The sequence below is a fragment of the Pogona vitticeps genome, chromosome 2 (assembly GCF_051106095.1).
Source record: "Pogona vitticeps strain Pit_001003342236 chromosome 2, PviZW2.1, whole genome shotgun sequence".
Lineage (NCBI taxonomy): Eukaryota > Metazoa > Chordata > Lepidosauria > Squamata > Agamidae > Pogona > Pogona vitticeps.
Window position 1 is genome coordinate 178,863,224 of NC_135784.1, and position 18,290 is coordinate 178,881,513.

Here is an 18,290-nt window from a genome sequence, read left to right on the forward strand (position 1 = left end):
CTGCAATACTGTGGTTAGGTGGCTTAAGTAACTGTTGGTAGGAAGCCAGAACACAACTTTAAAAAGCAGTACATATTGTGTGCACAGGCTATTATATACAAACACCCACTCAGACCCACCAACTAGCAGGCAAACACACATTACCCCATTGAAACAAATTCCAATATGGCTGTTCTGTGACATGAACCTGCTGCTGAGGAGCTATAGCACATAGGTAATTTCACATACTTTCAAATGTGATTGTAAATGGTTTTCAGGCAAATAATGGTGCTCTTTATGTCCTTTCTGTTACAAAGAACACAGACTTCCAAGGACATGTTGGTACCTGAACCGAGAGAAAAGATGGTGTGTGTACACAGACATGCCATCCTCCATTCTGTGTCCAAAAACTGGTAAGAATGCCAGCTGAATCTTACTTTATCCATGACAGACAGTCAAGGTCTTCCGTTGCCCCTTGAAGGCTGTTGACGGGAAGACAGGCTCCAGGGCACCGCACAGCTTTGCCCACCAGCCTCTGTCTACCACTTTCTGCCCACTTCCCCTTGGGGCAGCTACCTCATTCTACCTAATGTCAGGGCCAACTCTACAAATCATGCAGTCCCTTAGGGGACTTTGGCCCTCCCGTTATTTTGGGCCACAATTCTCCTGATTTTTTCCTATTGCTGACTGGGTTGAGGGGAACGCCAAGCCAAAACATCTGGAGAATCAACGGCTCCCCACAATGTGAAATGATGAATGATGGACATGTTGTTCTTGTTGTCACTTTGCAGCCAGTCTATTAATTTCTTTCCCAAGCCATTATCGACCACAACAGTTGCTCAGGAGCTCCGGCTGTGGCAAAGGCCCAGCAGCCCCTTATCATCCTCCTGCGCTCAAAGCTTGGCATGCCTCATTTCCTGCCCATTCTTACCCTGCCCGCTTCTCTTCCCTACCTCCCCCTGCCACATCCCTCACGGGTTGGCCCTCTCCAAACCTATCCACCGCCACCCTTTGTCTTCTTGTGCCCATGATTCATAGCTAGCCAGGAGTGATGGGGCCTCATGACTAAGCTGGCAGCTCCCCGGGTTCATGTGTGGAGAAAATGGGGCAACTGAATTGCTTCCGGCCTCATCCCTGCAGCTGCCCCAAAGCATGGGGCGAAGCATTGTCGGAGCGCATCCGTGCGGGTTTGACATTTGAGGTGGAATACTCAAACCGTAGCACGCCTTGCACTTTATCACCATGGCATGCAACCTACAGGATGAGCCAGGAACATTTTGCCTGCCAGGTGTTTTGACCTGCACATTTCCATCCACTCACTCAGCATTATCAAACAAGAATAATGGGAGTTGTAGTCCAACCCATTTGGAAGAGCAGAGTTTCACAGTGCTTGAGGGACGATCTTCTGTGCAAGCCCAGTTGGAACACAGAGGAGATGAGTCGGAGCTCCCCTACTTCCAATATCGGTTGGGGTCTCTCTCTTTTGCCCTCTGACAATTCACCCCCCCCACCCTTACATCCTCAAAATGAGCTCACCTGGCTTCACTCCCTTTCCCTTCCCACCATCTCATACACCCCAGTCCCTCCAACCCCAGATGGTGGCTGATGCCCCCTAGTGGAGAGATGAGACTGGCCCTATGAGTTAAATGTCCAACCCTGCTTTCGCTTGGGCGCCCCCTAGAGGAGAAGAAATCACCCCGGACCGGCTGGCAGCCGGGGGCTCTACCCTTTCAGGGGACCGCTGTACGGGGCGGTCCCCTGAAAGGAGGGACACCGTCTTCGAAGCCGGGTCGGACTCCCTCTCTGGGCTCGGCCCGGGGGCGGTGTCTCGGGTCCCCCCGCCCTCTCGTCCCCTCCATCTATCTGCTGCTGCCACCGGCCCCCCTCCCTCATTCCTCCGGTCGGCTCTGCGCTTTTACCAATTAAGGCTTGCTGAGCCGCCCGCCCGGCCGGTGTCCTTCTCGCCGCCCCCCCGTGGCCCGGCCATTCCCTGCCCAGCTCCGAGCCGAGGCGCACCGTCTTCTCCGAGCCTCCCTCCGTCCGTCCGTCCGTCCGTCCGGCGCTGGCCAGGCGGCACTACCGCGACCCCTTGTCCGTCGGTCCGGAGAGGTGAGAAGGGACCGGACGGCGAGGGGGGGGGCGGAGGAGGGAAAAGAGGGATCGCGCCCCCACCCCCGACCAGCCGCGCTCGGGAAAGGCAGGAGGCGGACGGGTGGATGGGGGACGAGGGGGAAGGCGACCGGAGGATGGAGGGCTGGGAGAAGCGGCGGCGGGCTCGGCGGGAGGGAGAGCGAAACGGGGGGGGGGAGAGAGAGAGAGAGAGAGCGGCAGGGACAGGGACGGAGGAGTGGAGAGGAAGAGGGAAGGAGGCGGAGGGGCTGGAAAGGATGGAGCCACTCGGCGCGGGGGGGGGAGGGAGGACCGGGCGGAGGAAGGAAAGGAAGGCACGAAAGGCGAAAGAAAGAGGAGGAGGAAGAGCCCCGAGGAGAGGAGCGGCGGCTGAGGCAGGCAGGGCAAGAGAAAGGGCTGGGCAGTCTGCGGGAGGGGAGCAAAGCCGCGAGCCTGCGAGGGGTGGGGGGGGCAGGCGGGAGGGGGCCGAAGGGGGCACGTGGGGCGAAGGGGCTCCGAGGGAGGGGATGCCGGGATGGAGGCGCGACGCCGAAGAGGGAGCGCCGGGGGGGGGCGAAGGAGGGGGGGCGAGAGAAGTTTCAGCTACTCGGAGAGGAGACCTAGCGGGGGGGGGGGTGTCGGATCCTTATTCCTTTGCCTAGGCTGAAATCCATTCCAACCTGGGTTGGGACTGGTGGGTTCCCCCGTAGGAGGACAGAAGGAAGGGTGGGGGAGGCATTTGTGTGTGTGTGTGTGTGTGTGTTGTAGAGCTTGCAAAAGTTACTCTCTTGAACTACAGGATCACTCAGCCAGTGTGGTCATGGGGATGCCCGCGGGGGAATGCTGGGAACTGTATTCCCCAGAAGTAACTTTCTTTTGTGCGTTCGTGCGTCTTTCCCTCTTTCCGCGACACCCTCCCCTCCCCCCCACCGCCTCACTAGGGGACTAAGTGAGGGTGGCCTCATCGCCACCGCGGTGAATTCGCACAGCCGTGTAAAACCCGGCAGTTTGGTCCATCGCTTTGCGGGCTGTCATCCGCCGAGAAGGAAGCAACGTGAAACACGCTCACCCACATACACCCAAAAAGCAGGTGTGGGCATGGCGGAAAGTGGGCGTCCGTAAGAATCCCTGCTTAGTGGGATCGGAATGGTCTTCAACCTCCCCGCAGGCTAGGACGGGCCATCGGGCTATCGAGCCACTTCGGTGCACAAGCCTTGATAGCTAAACAAACCAACCTGCTCGGTTGACACCGCGTGAGATTGTGTATCTGGAGGTGTTTAGACAAGGCAGGTGAGGAGGGTGAGATCGGGAGCAAGTGGCACTTGTAATGCGTGTTCACCGGATCTCTTGTCTTTTCTCAGGGCTGGGGATCAGGATTAGGTTTCCCGGCTGTCCCACCACCGTCCACCAGAATAGTTGCACCCCAGTTTCTGGAGCTCCCCTTTCAAACTGGGCAGAAACCAGCCCCTGAGGAGCAAAAAGGCGAGCTAGCACCACCTTCACCCAACTAACAGGGGCCCCAAAGCGAGACTGGGAAGCTCTCTTGCCCAAGCACACCCCCCCCTTAAACTGCTGTGCTCCTCTTTGCCATTTAAGTGAAGCACCGATTAAGGCATTCTGGGGATTCCTTAAGGTGAGATGGGTGGGGACACGTTCTCTCTTCCCCTCCCTCCGCCAGGTGTGGCTGGAATCCAGCTCTCGGCCCTCCTAGCCAGTCCTGTAGAGTTAATGATGGGAACTGTGATGCAACACGGAGAAAAGCTTACTTTCTACGACCCTTATCGGGAAGGGAGAAAGGCGGACTATCAAACAAATGAACGAACAAAGGATCCCTGCCTGAAAGTTGCAAGGGATGCCAAGGATCATTTTAGTCTAACCACAGGCCAATGCGTGGATCTGCAGCTTAGCCGCAGAACTGGAGAAGCGGAAGAGTTCAGCTCTCTCTGTGCTTCATTTTGCTCTCCTTAAAGGTATCCCTAAATAAGAGGCTATCCTACGCCGCGTAATGGTCTATGGCTGCAAAAAAAAAATCCACCTTTTAACAGCTGTTTAGCCGGCCATCTCTTCCTGAGGGCAAACAACTCATTGAAGCCTTCGGCCAGGGAGAACTACACCGCCACAAATCATTTCTGAGTGGCAAACAGTCTGTGATCACTTTTTCCCCCCACATCGCAGGACACGTGCAGGTCTTGCTGACAATTGTGCCATGGGTGGATGTCTGAAAATGTGAGTAAGTGTCAGCCACAAATAGGTGGAGATGCTGAAGACTGGGCCGGGCGGGGCAGGGGGTGGGCAGGAGCGGGATGCAACTGACGTCAAATTAGCCCATGCCCGAACATTATCCTTCAAACATCTTGCTGGAGGCATGATTTGGGAGGTCTTTGTAGCCATTCATCCCACTGACAAGGTCAAGGTGGCACGTATATGGTTATTTCGGCTCATCCTCAGTACAACCCTCCAGAGTAGGCTGTTCTGAGCCATAGAAGCTCATTGGTACCCAAGCAAACTTTTTGCTCAAGGACAAATTTCCCTACAGTGCTTATTATTTATTTATTCAAAATGTTTTTCTCTCTCCTTTCTCCTTAAAAATGACCCAAGTATGTTAAGAAAGTTATCTAATCCGTAACACTGTCAAAGCTGAAAAGTGTTTTGACTAGACCATTTGAACACATACAGTGTTTCCCTGAAAATAAGACAAGGTCTTATATTAATTTTTGCTCCAAAAAAGGCAGTAAGGCTTATTTTCAGGGGATGTTTTTTTTCTTCATGTGCAACAATCTACGTTTATTCAAATACAGTCACGTCATCTTCTGGTGGCTGCAGAATGCTGCACGATGGTGGAGGGTGGGATTCACTTAACTGGGGCTTATTTTTGGGGTAGGGCTAATATTACGAGCATCCTGAAACATCATACTAGGGCTTATTTTCAGGCTAGGTCTTATTTTCGGGAAAATAGGGTATTTATGTAGAGGTCAATAGGGAATTATGCCAGATATGAGTATCCGTGAGAAATGAAGCTAGAGGATGTGTTATTACCCCAGATTAACAACAAGTAGAGTAGTACATGATGAATGTAATGTCACTTTGTACAGATAGGTGTACCTCTTAACCACCCATTTGTACTCCTGATCACTAGTACTTTTTTTCAAACCCAATGCGCATTTGCACTCAGGATCATGTAAGGCAAAATTCAATAGAATCCTGTGCATGCTTATTCAGAAATAAATCCCTGAGTATTCATTCACGATGCCCCTTTTTTAATCCACGTACTTGGGAGTAATCCTCATCAAACTCAGTGGAACCTATTTCAGAGTAATAGGCTTACCACGTGAGACACCCTGGAACCCATTTCATGTCATGTTCCACACATCTAATAAAAGCAAAAGAGTGGAATTTACATTATTTGTAGTGTCTGTGGGATCTGGATAAGGGTGGTATAATTCTTTTGGATCACCAAAGAGATGTAAAAGGTTGGGGATTTGTGTTTTCAAGATTGTGAGTACAGCATGGGGAAGGGGTGTTTAAATCAGATTAATCTGGAAGGATTGTTGTCTTTCTCTCTGTGTGTGTATATATTTAGAAAAACAGAAAATTATCGGGGCAGGCAAGAAGGCGGACAGAGTAAAAGCTGTGCTAGATGGTGGATACAGGGATTGACATCATAAAAGGAAAGGAACAAGGTCAAAGTTAGGCTCCATTGGTGTCAGGGAAGAGGCACATATGGACTTCCTGACATTTTTGTACTGGAAATCCAAGAATCCCTCACCACTGGCTATTTTGGCTATTGCTAATGGGGAGGTATAGTTCAACAACATTGTGAGGGTCCCACTCTGCCCATCTTTGCTCTTAGGGTGATCACATAGCCCTAGGAATATGTGCAAGAGAGATCATACAACCCTGATAGAGTGAACCCTTGCAGCATCTTGCAATCCACTTCGCACTATGCGTTCCTAGTGTCAGCAACTTCTTGAAGCTGAAACATAAAGGAGGTTTTGAACACAAGGAAGGACAAAAAGCGGGCACACTTTCATCACTAGATCTTCATGCTGTGTTAAAATGTGCCTGAATATGCGAAGAGGCCTCATGTCATTTGGCAAATTTTGCTTTTCACAAGCAGGATCCCTTGGTGACGTTGTCTGGGCACATCCCCTCAGCTCTGATGCCTTCCCATTCTTGGCTGTCTCTGTGCCTATGTGTCAGAGGAAGAAAGAGTGGCTGCCACCCTGTCACTTAGTGTAGTGAATGGTAACTAACGTAAGCCCATTGGAATCAGTGGGGATTGGGTGAGTCAACGCCTCTGTAAATTCCACCAATTCAAATAAGCCTACTCCAGTTGTGACTTACTACACTAAACAACAGGATTTCAGCCAGCCTCTTGTAAGATGTCAGGCAGAAGCCAATGAGACCCAGCTTCAAGTCCACACTTTTCCTACTAGATGAATTGAGGTGGTGATTATCTCACAGCTTGGCCTACCTCACAAGGTTGTAGGGAAGAGAAAAGGGAGGCGGGGGAGCCATATATGCCACTGGAGAGCCTCCAGCTCCTTGGAGGAAACATCAGAATAAAATGAAGTAATAAGGGAGCTGAGGAACCACCTTTCTGTGCCCAAGACCTTTACAAGATTGTGCAGGAAGATTCCCAGATATTTCTATTGTATCTAAAACATAAATCCTACACTGTGCATTTCAACAAACTCCCTGCCCCAACAAATGTGGGGCAGATTCCATGTGGAATTTGTCTTGTATAAGCCTCCCTGAAGCAAAGAGAAGCTGCAGATGCCCACGGCCCAGCCTTCTGTCTTTCTGTCATGACTAAACTGAGAGATTTTGCTGCCCAAGCAGACAATGAAATGGTGCCACCTTCCTGAGTCAAAGGGCATTCTCCTCAAAATCATCCTGTTTATACTGGCATATGAGGAGGCGGTAACTATCACATGCATCATCCCCTCCCCCAGCAGATATATATAACAAAAAAACCAACCATTTGCTGACTGATACGGCACCTTAAACTGGCCGCCTCATTCTGCCTGATGGCAGGGCTGGCCTTGCCTTCATGGTACCCGACGCTTACCATCTGAGGCAGCCATCTCATTTCCTTTCGTTTTAGGGTTCTGCTTCTGGCCAAGATGGCCACTCTCATTTTACTACCCTAAAGGATACCCGCAAGGATGGCAAGATAAATAAAATGAGATAAGCTATTAAATGTGCCACATTTTGTTACAGATTAATAGCTCCTCCCTGCCCTGCAAATCTGTCACCTGAAGTTGCTCCCTCACATTCCCTCATGGCTGAGGCCAGACCTCCGGCAGCTTCAGTCCCCTTCGTAGCTGTGTTGACATTGCCTAATCAGGCTAAGCGAAAGGCAGACGCCCTCCTTTGTGATCTCTGTGTAGTAAAACGAGCACTGGTCAACTGGTCTGAAAGCCGGTCCAGGTTTACCTTCTGCCCGTGGTGGCTGGAAAGGTAGGTGAAAACAGTTTTTTTTACACCCCTTGACAGTCCGGAAGGAAGTTAGTTTCAAAATGATAGTATGAACAAGCCTTGCGTGGTGTGCATGTTAGCAAAACTACAAGGGACCCCAGGATTTCTCCTGATTGCTCATCTCTCCAGGTCACCATTCATATCCAATAGGTCAGAAGTAGGAAGCATGTGGCCCTCCAGATGTTGTAGACTGTATTAGTGATGCTAATATATTCTCAGCCAAGGTAATTAAGTCACCAAAATTTACAACAAAGGAAGCTTCTGAGCACTACAGATTTCTTCATCAGGTAAAGAGGATATAAAATTGGGGTTCAGGCAAAAACAAAGAATCCACTTCCATGCTCTCACAAAGACTTGGCCTGAGCCCTTGCTAATCTGCTAATTGTCCTTTCCAGGACCTTCGGACTTTGTAGTAAGCCTTGCAGATTTTGTCTACAGGGAGGTGGGAGGCTGTACCTTGATGCCTTTTTTTACCTCTGTCTCACGTAGAGTTTAAAACTCAGTTTTGCCTCTCTGCCAGTCTGATTGCGTGAGCCATAGCTATCACATCTGGCCCCCTTTGCAACATTCTGTGTAACTCCATATTTTATACCATCTTTGTCTGATGAAGAGTTCTGTAGAACTCAAAAGATTTTCCGTGAATTGAGCAACAATCCTATTGCTAAGTCCAGAACTTGGTTTGTGTCATGCAGCTATTTCTTTTTTTTTTTAATCTCTGCTTTGCGCTTCCTTCCGTAAAACTCTGTCTCCCCTTGACCTGACAAAATCCAAACCCCACAGAGCTACCCCTGCTAATTTCCCCTAAACCAGCACCCCCCCCCCTCTGAACCCAGGCACCCAAGCCTGGCACCTCCCTGGGGGGCCCTTCCTTTCTGCTGGCTCCCCTCAGCGTTGTCTCCTAGGCCACTGCTTGATCCCCATCCCCCAGGGCCCAGGGGAGGGTCTGTCTGGTTATTTTAAAAACCCTAAGAAATGAAGCTCTCCAAATAAGGGGAAAATATGAAGCCAGGTCTCCAGGCTGGGAGATCTTTTCTGTTTGCTTGAAGGAGGAGTGGCGATGGGGAAGCAGTGCCTGGAGGGGGTTGGGGGGGGGGAGGGAAGGGAAGCAAGGATACCACCTAATGACAGAACTTTGGAATTGCAGGCACCTTTTACTGCACACACACACACACACACACACACACACACACACACACACACACACACACACACACACACACACACACACACACACACACACACACACTACTTTGCACATGCTCCTCCCAGAGCCTTTTCCATAGAGAGATATGATCACTGTGTTACCAAAAAGGCTGGGATGAGGAAGCCTTTGTAAGCATCACCCTCCCCATATTTTAGACTAGAGGTCTCACAGTTCCTTGCCATTGGCCACGCTTAGTGGGGCTGATGGGATTTGTGGGCCTTAAATCTGTAGGGTCAAAAGGTATTCGGTTAACCTTCTTTCCCAAACCCATGGAAGGTTTCTTCAGAGCAGGACAGATCAACAGCAATTGCTTTAGGAGATTGCTTTATGTATTTCTTATGTTTATATCCTCTTCATGAAAACAAAAAACAAAAAAAGAGAGAAATCATAACAAATCAACTTGTGAGGTTGGTTACACTGAGGTATAGAGGCTGGTTCAAGGTCATACAAAGGCCTTCATAGCTGAGTCAGAATTTGAACCTGAGTCTTCCTAGTCCTAACTGACATTTTGCCAATCTCTACCCGATTCTCTCTTGCTCATCCTTTTTTTAATGTTTCAGAGATCTTTGGTCTGTAGCTTGAGTCTCCTTGGTGGGTTTGTCCCAAGAGAATTTGCTACCTGAAGAAGAGCAGCACATGTCACACATGCACACACACACACCCATCTCGGTCAGTAAAGGTGCACAGTACCCAAAGCTAGTCATTTTGACCCATGAAGCAGAAAATCCTACAAAAACCTTTCCTTGACAGTAAACATAATTGGTAACAATCACTGTCCTTTCTGGACACGTGTAACTAACGGTAGTGCTCTGTCACTACACTGCTATACTCTACAGTTGACAGTACTCCATTCACAATGACATAATCCATTGACCAAATCAGAACATCCTTCAGTCATCCCAGTGCAGAAATATTCACAGCCTTTATCTTGCAGACAGTGAGTGACAGTATTTGTTAGAGTTGCAAAGAAGTAGCATAGGAGATCCAGAAGGACACTCCAGCAACCTTCCCCTTGCTATGTCAAGGAGTCACTTGCACCCCGTGTGAGGACAGTCTCTAGTACTGTATCTTCTAAAACATCTTTCTTCCGCCTTGTCATCACCATCACTGGATCAGTCTGACTAGGAACAACATAATCCCTATCGTATCCGGCCAATGTTGCTAGGGATGATGGGAGTTGTAGCCCGATACAGCCGGCACACCCAGGGATGAGGAGGACTCCTGGGAAGTATTGTAAAGGGAACTGGGAAGCACAGGTGGGCTCCATTGGTCAGAACGTCAAATTGGCTCTCGTGGGCTGCTAATTCGGAAATGCCGGCACCTTAGTTATCCATGCAAGATTGGTATCATTTGCTGTGGCCAAGGGCAGCTAATTGATAAGGTGTCAAGGTGCATCTTTGCTGCGCACTTGGGCACGTGACCAGCTGTGTGAGCAAGTCATGCCCTGGCACCTCATTGATTAACTTCAAAAAGCCACAGTGAATGACACAAAACTTAACGTGGCCGCTATTTGGAGCACCTGCATGAGATACTTAACTGGTTTTTGGAATCTTCCAGACAGTACGGTCGTCTTTGCTGGGGGATTCTGGGGGGAAAGGAATTTTTCAAAGCTTGGCATGAAACTCTTCCCCCTCCTCCCCTGGAGGTTTACCAGAGCTCTAACTTAGAGACATTTCCAGATCTAGTCCATTGTCACTTTAGGGCCAGCTGGTAGTGGAGAAAAGCCACACCGTTCTTAGTCTCCATGTGCTTGCCTGTTAGCATGCAGCAAGCCTAAGAGAGGGTGATCTTCCCTACAGCCTGGATTGCAAATGTACCAACCCCTTTGCTTTGAGGGAGTCACCCGGATAAACCACGGATCATACATTTATATTATTCATTTATTTAAATTGTTTTTATCCCACCCTTCTCCTTAAAAAGGACCCAAGGCAGCTGACATCATTAAAAATACAATATTCAAAAGTTAAAAACGGTAAGTATTCAAATATTTTAAAAGAATTAAACAAATATTATTTATACAGGTAAATAAAATCAACCCTAAAATCCTAAAGCATATTTAACACCACAGAGCACAACAACCCATTAAAACAAAAACTCCCAATAAGGCACCTGCCCTAGGTGGTAAGAGTCGTAGTGGGACTGAGAGAGCACCTGACGGATGGGATACAGTCTAGTTTCTCTATGCAAGGTGTCAGGTGTTTCATAAAAGGATTCCTCTTCATTTCAAATGAGGAAAACATTTTCCTGAGACATCCACCCAGCCTTCCTGAATGGAGTGGAATGGATAAGTTTTTCATCACAGGTAGTCAAAAGCTCCTTGCTGGAAAGGTGGGAGAGAGAGGGAACTGAAAAAGTTTGCTTGTGGTGACAGCTCTGGATAAGAAAGATGCTATAATAGCCCTCTTCAGAGCTATGAAGGGCTGCTCCATGGAGCATGGAACAAGCCGGTTCTCTCTGCTCCACAGGGTAGCACCTATACCAATGAATTCAAACGCCAGGAAAGGAGAGGTTGGACTAGACGCTCTTGGTCATATCTAACTTGACCATTCCATGAGAGAGAGAGAGAGTGGCTTGACCCAACAACTGGCTTCTAACAGTGGCTTAAACTAAAAGCCATTACGGTCATGGTGTTACGATCAGTTTCTGGGCACTTTGAGCAAATAGAGATTTCTCTTTAGGCTCATTGTGATTTGATCTAAGTAAATGTCATGTGTAGTGGTATCATTCAGTAGTGGTATCATTCAGTAGAGTGGGTATGCTGTTGCTATTCTTTATTTTACCTGCTCTAGAGTTCCATGGTGGGATTTCAACACCTTGAGATTTTCCCTCTTTAAAAAACCTGACCCTGTGGTTCTGTCACATTCTTGTGCGACCAAGAAATGGAACCCTGGATCAAGAAAAAGGAGTGCAAATGAAGGAAGGACCATGTAGTAGGTAGGTAGCTTTGTGCCCCTCGCCTACCCAAAGCTTCTAAGGGAGAAGAAATTAACTTAGGTTAGTTCCTGTGGGTAAATCCTAAGGCTGCAGGTTGAGACACAAATGGGAGTGAATTGAACCCACTTCACATATAAGGTTTATTCTTCAGGTAAAATCCTTTCCCTTCCTCCTCTGCTTATGATTTGGAAATATGTACGCTTGCATGTTCCTGTGTGTATAACTAAATGCATGATTTAAAACAAACAAACAAACAAAGGTATGCATGATGTCACTTAGTTAAGCATTCTTCTGGCATTTTTAAATTTATAAATTAAATAACTAGGGCAACGTCTCTTTTAAGACATAATCATTGATTGGATTCTGTATTTCTGTATCATTTGACTTCAGAGTCAGGAGCTCTACAAGGGATGTTCGGCCCTAAAGGGGTAGGAAGACAGTGGTCTGCACTTCCCACAGTTCTACCGTGTTTCCCAAAAAATAAGACAATAAATTTTTGCTCTAAAAAACACACTAGGGTTTATTTTCAGGGGATGTTTTATTTTACAGTCATGTCATCTTCTGGTGGAGGGCGGGGTTTCCCTTAACTGGGACTTATTTTGTGGGTAGGGCTTATATTTCCAGCATCCTGAAAAATCATACTAGGGCTTATTTTCAGGTTAGGTCTTATTTTCAGGGAAACAGGATATATGCTGGCTATGGTAACTGGGAATTATGGGAACTGAAGTCCAAAATATCTGGAGAGTCAATTGTTTCTCCCTCACGTTCTAATCTCTTAGCATCCTATTTCCCAGCCCAAAAGGGGGCAAAGGCATTCTTGTACAGGATTGTTGCAAAAAAAAAAAAAAAAGCCATAATGTCATATGCAATATGCTTGGTTCTCTTGAAATACAGACAGCACATGTGTAATATCACGTGACTGTGATCTGGATCAGAGTCAGAGATTGTGTCTGTGATCCAGAACGGCTTGAGGCCTCTCACTCTGAAAGCAGAGCACACAACTCTTTCTTTGCAAAGAGCTTCTGAGTGAACTAGAAGTATTGGACTATTGTCCAGGGACTATGGGCTCAGAGACTACTATGGGAAGCTACAGGGGGAAACCAGCAAACTGTATAAAAAAAATTCCTAGCCAGACCAGCAGGGGGCACCCAAGCATCCCTTTAGCTCAGTGGTCCCCAACCTTGGGCCTCCAGATGTTCTTGGACTTCAACTCCCAGAAATCCTGGCCAGCAGAGGTGGTGGTGAAGGCTTCTGGGAGTTGTAGTCAAAGAACATATGGAGGCCCAGGGTTGGGGACCACTGCTTTAGCTGCTAGCTATCCTGGATTCCTGCCTGCCATTAACCTGGGGTGGGAATAGACCAGGGAGGGAATGGAGGATAGGCTGTTTTTAACACAGGGTAGGTGAGCAACTTATGCTTCTGTAGCTATCTTTAGGTCCCATCATCCACTCGACTGCAGCTACCTGTGAAGGATGATGGGAGTTGTAATTCAGCAAAAGCTGGAGGGCCCCAGTTATCTCCCCTGCCTTACTTATAGCATTTTACATGCTGTCTCCACAGCCGTGCTTGGTAGGACAACGTTATTATTCCACTTAAACACACACACACACACACACACACACACAGAGAGAGAGAGAGAGAGAGAGAGAGAGAGAGAGATTACAGAAGTGGAGGAGAGGCTGAGAAAGAGCAGCTTGCCTGAGGCAAGATGCTGAGTTGGCCACTGGGTTCAGAGGGTGTGACGCAAAGATGTTCTGGTTTCTAGTGCATTTGGCTGTTGCCATGGCCAGATGCCAGAGAGGACTGCACTCCTGTATCTTTAATAGTTCTGTGGAGGAAGGAATGCTTGCCGAGCCATTAAAGGTGTAAGCTGTCTTGCCCTCTTGGGCCACCCTAACTGTTCTCCCTCTCCCCCCCCCCCGCTACATTCACAGAAAAGGCACGGGTCATGCCACTCCAAAGAGGAGGGGTGCGGAGCAGAGGCTGTCTTTACACCCAGCCACTCCAGCCCCTGCTGTCCTTATTTGTCCCTTCCCATTACTTTTGCTGTGTTGGTGGTTGTTGAAATCAGCAATCCACCTGGGGGGGGGGCTGTATGAAGGCCTGCTTGGATTGAAAAAAGACGGGACTTGCCCTCAACCATGTGAAATCAAAATGAGGTTAAAGAAGAGAGGCACTTTTTGCCTCACAGTTGCCACTACCAAGATATGAGATACTGGAATGCAAGAGCTTCTGAAGGGCCACAGATTCCCCACATCATCTCCGGGGGGGGGGGGGGCTTGGTTTGTTTGCTTCCACAGACCTTCCTCCCATCCTGTTAGGCAACCCAGCTGCTGGAGGCATCGGTTGGTCTCATCTGCCCCCCCCACCCCCACCCCAGGCCCAGGCCCTTTGAGATGAGGAAGTCCCAGGGCGGGGTTCATGGAAACTGGTGCAAAGTGAGAAATGTCAAAACGGGTTGCAGGAAGTCTGGGTGGAGTTAATGTTGCATCTGCAGAGCTGCTGGGCAGCTGCAGCTATGCTGAATCATGCCCATGTGGTGCGGTGGGGGGGGGGAGAGGAACGACTACGGTAGACCTACCTTGTTTTCCCAAAAATAAGACAGGGCCTTATATTAATTTTGCTGCAAAAATGCACTAGGGCTTATTTTCAGGGGATTTTTTTTTCCATGTACAACCATCTACATTTATTCAAATACAGTCATGTCATCATCTTCTGGTTTCTGCACAATGGCGGAGGGCAGGCTTTCACTTAACTGGGGCTTATTTTGGGGGCAGGGCTTATATTACGAGCATCCTGAAAAATCCTACTGGGGCTTATTTTCAGGTTAGGTCTTATTTTCAGGGAAACAGGGTAGGAAGGTGGTCAGAATATATTATAAGCCAGCCACCCATCCTTTGTGTATGTGCCCATCTTCCAGCAGAGGGCAGTCTTCTGCAGCACTTCAGTCCTTGACTGCTGTTGATCCACAGCGCCTGTCTTCTGCTTTCTGCATGCCAATGAATTTGTGGTAGGGAGAGAGAGAGAGAGAGAGGCCTTAAGGAAATCATGCTGGAGCAAAATAGGATGCTGTTTCATAGTGAGCCCCTCCCATGCATTTACTTCCTGTAAAGAATGTACTAGTCTAGTTTCCAGAAGAATAGCATTTCCACAGTTAATCTTGTTACAGCATCAACAACAGTCTTGTGACCCCCTGTATTATGGTATAAGCTTCTTGGGGGGGGGGGGTCAGGTCTAGGCCTCTTCAGATGTGTGAAGTGTTGTAATGATTTTTACATTTACACTGTTTGTTTGATGGAATGCATGCACATGCTGTGGGTTTATGGAGGAACAATGGCCTGGTTATTATTGGTGCACCCTTGAGGTCCATGGACATTGCTGACAAGGTGGTAAGAGCATCTCCCTTGTGTGGCCATCGGTGACCAGGAGGTGTCTCAGGACCTCATCCATTTGCCAGCAGAAGCAAGTTACACAACCCTTTACATAAACAATGATAGGATTCTGGGCAATGGAATCTGTGGAGTCAGAGAGAATGACAATGCAGAAAGGCTGTGAGGATGATGCTTATAGTGGCCATTCTCAAAACAATTGGGGTTTGAATATATGGCTGTCCTTTTTGTAGGGAATGGATCAGCAGATAGAATATAATTAAGCAAAAAGCCTTTGTTCCTGTTCGAACCACAATGATAAATTGCATCTGGTGATGTGGCCTGCAGTCCACAAAGACTTCTGTGAGTAAAATGGCAATAGATACTGTTTCTGCTGAATGGCACTGTTGCAGTTTTCTGCTGCAAGTTGGATGTCTTGAGGAGCCGTTGCTAGAGTATTCTGGGAGGCTGAAATGTTTCCCTGCTGATACCTCAATATGGTAATCTCTGGTGTCAGATTTTTGTTGATTCTTCTCTCTCCCCCCCTCCCCAATTTCACATAGAATATCAGATGCCAACATGTGGGCAGAAAAAGAAAGGCTGACTCAAATATTTGGTGGAAAACTTTAACTGCTCTCCATACCCTGTTGACATGAGACATAATCTATGGAGAAACATTCTGGGCCAGATCCCACTGCCACGGGACCCATACCCAAGCATGGGCGTCTTATCTACAGGTGATCTCTGTAGCTGTGCCATTTGCACATAGGACGTTCTCCTGCTTAACAGTGCCCACACAGACCCCACACAGACTGTGCATACCAGGGCTGGCCCAGGATGACATTTTGGTGCTGAGGGGAAGCACCAGATACTGCCTCTCCTGCTCAGTGTAAAAAAAGCAACCTAGAGTGCTAGCTGAATCTTTCTTCAGCATGTATCCTCCTCAACACGGGAGCAACCGTGTAAGAGTAAATTTGCAGATGTTCCTCATGACTGTCCCGATGGCTGCCACCACCCCATACGAGGAGAAGCAAAAGAAAAAAGATGCAGACAACCTGCATTGCTTCTGGGGAAAACCTTTTCTGTCCCAGTTTAGCTGTGATTGCAGCTAAGAGTGTGGCAAATAATGTCATAGTCCCTACTACTCAGAAAGTCCCGCAGTGAGCCCTAGTTCCACTACACCACTGCATGTGAAGATAGCTTAGGGGGCTCAAGGAAAGCCATCTGATATAGAGGCAGACACATCTCCTAATAGTTTTCCACCACCCCCTGCCCTTCAGCATATGCCAGATGAAGCAATTATACCAGGTGTGACTAGACAGCCCAGTTATCCCAGCATAAATTGATCTAGATTGTGCTGAACAGGGTCGCTTTGAGGAGTAGCATGTCATTTGGAGTGATCCTTGCATCCATGTGGGGGATCAACTGCATTGCACATCAAGCAATTCAGATCTAGACTGATCTTCTTTTCCTCTAAAGGGACAGGACCAACCCCCACTTCCTGTCTCTTCTTCCATGATTTGCCTAAGCCACTTAATGATCTTGAGAAATGGAAAGCTTCCTTCCCCCTTCCTCTTTTTTTCTTTTTTTTTTAAAGGCTGTTTCAAAGCACTGGTGATGCATTAACAACCATTAAAAATGGGAAATGTCCTCTCTTCACCCCTCTAGGTGAACAGCCAAGAAGCTTCCCATTTCTCAAGACCTTTAAGCAGCTTCAGCAAAGGGACAGCCAGGCAGCTGCTTTGGTTCAATCCTAACAATCACACATGCTGGAACTGAACCAAAAAGGAGCGATCCTAGGCCCAGAATAGGGACTCCAAAAGGTGCAGGTAGGCATGGATCATTAGATACCCAGTGTAGTGTAGGACTAGGATTCTGGAGACCAGGGTTCAAATCTACACTTGACCATGGAAACTCACTGGAGGAGTGGAACTGGTAAAACCACTTCTTAAACATCTCACTTACTTTGAAAGCCCTGTTAGGTCACCATAAGTTGGTTCTGACTTGGTTGCACATAACTAACTAGGCATGGATCAGGATCAATGACTGTACTAGACATGGATCCTTTTTCCTGGAATGTATGTCATGTGATTGCCAGAAAAAGGAGCAAACCAGCCCGTCCTCCATCTGGGCCACAGTGCAAGGCAACTGCTCCTCTGATTGCACCCCCACCCTGCCCAAGGATAGGGCTGGACCCTGTATCTCTCATTGCCCTTAGCTGATGTTTGAGACATCTTACATGAGATGACCCAACACACCAGCATATGGGAATGGGAGGACCTGGTAGGGCCACAGCAAACAGCGTGACCCATCAGCTCAGCTACTAGGGTGGCAGAGATGGGATGGGAAGGCCCTTAGTGGTCAGGAGTACTATTGTGATTCCAACAGCTGGAATGTGCTACAGCGGAGCTCGGGAGATCTGAGTTCCATTCCCCACTTAGCCATGAAACTGCTTCTTTGATCTTGGGCTTGACATTTTTCTGTCACCTTGACCAACGCTGCTGAGTAGGTTGCCTTAGGTTTGTAAGGAAAAATGTGGCTAAGAGTGCAACTAATAGATACATAAACAGAACTAGGAGCAGTGAAGTGTGTGAAGCAACAGGAGGAGGATATTCACTGCAGAAAATCAGCACAAGATCGTTCTTGGCCCAGGTGCAGTTGCCCAGATCTCTGGCCTAAGGAATCCTTCATAGCAGGGCTAGCTGGCAAAAAGCTCTGCCAGAAAGAGAAAGAAAGAAGGGGGGGTGGAAGAGAGAAAGAAAGAGAGAGAAGTGGGGGGAAGAGGGAATAGACAATCCTGGGCTAAACACTCCAATGCTCCTGCTCAATACCAAAGTTTGTATGAGGTCTAGCTTAAAGGAAGGTCACCAAGGACTTGCTGGTAAGGAACAAACTCTGCACATGCCCAGAAGTGTGCTTGTCTCTAAGGCAAAGTCGGGGCTACGAATAAACAACGGCTTAGGTCTCTGGCTGTGGAGCCAGAGGTTGGGAGTTCAATTCCCGAGGGTCCCTTCTTTGAGAGGGGCTGGACTCGATGATCCAGGGGATCCCTTCCAGCTCTGCCCTTTAAAGATTATTTATTTAATGGCCTGAAAAGGAGGTGTGCGTCCCTTGCCTTGGGAATGCCTGGTACAAAAGCCAAAGGCTAAGTGTGACGGGAGAAAAAAAAAAAAACGAAACGGGAAGGGTGGTGATGACAAGACGGGACTGGCCCC

General features: G+C 48.2%; 1 protein-coding gene across 7 annotated transcripts in view; it reads left to right on the forward strand.

Moving 5' to 3' along the window:
• Nucleotides 1-1,868: 1,868 nt before the first annotated feature.
• The window catches only part of FLNA (filamin A), a 93,509-nt gene continuing 77,087 nt past the window's right edge, over nt 1,869-18,290 (forward strand). For 5 of the 7 annotated variants that reach the window (XM_072991439.2, XM_020792955.3, XM_072991440.2 and 2 more), the window contains exon 1: nt 1,956-2,088. The gene's annotated coding sequence lies outside the window, so the exon portion shown is untranslated. Of the gene's footprint in view, nt 2,089-2,402; nt 2,484-18,290 lie in introns of those variants that run through there. The other 2 variants (XM_072991436.2, XM_072991437.2) reach the window with 2 other exon arrangements.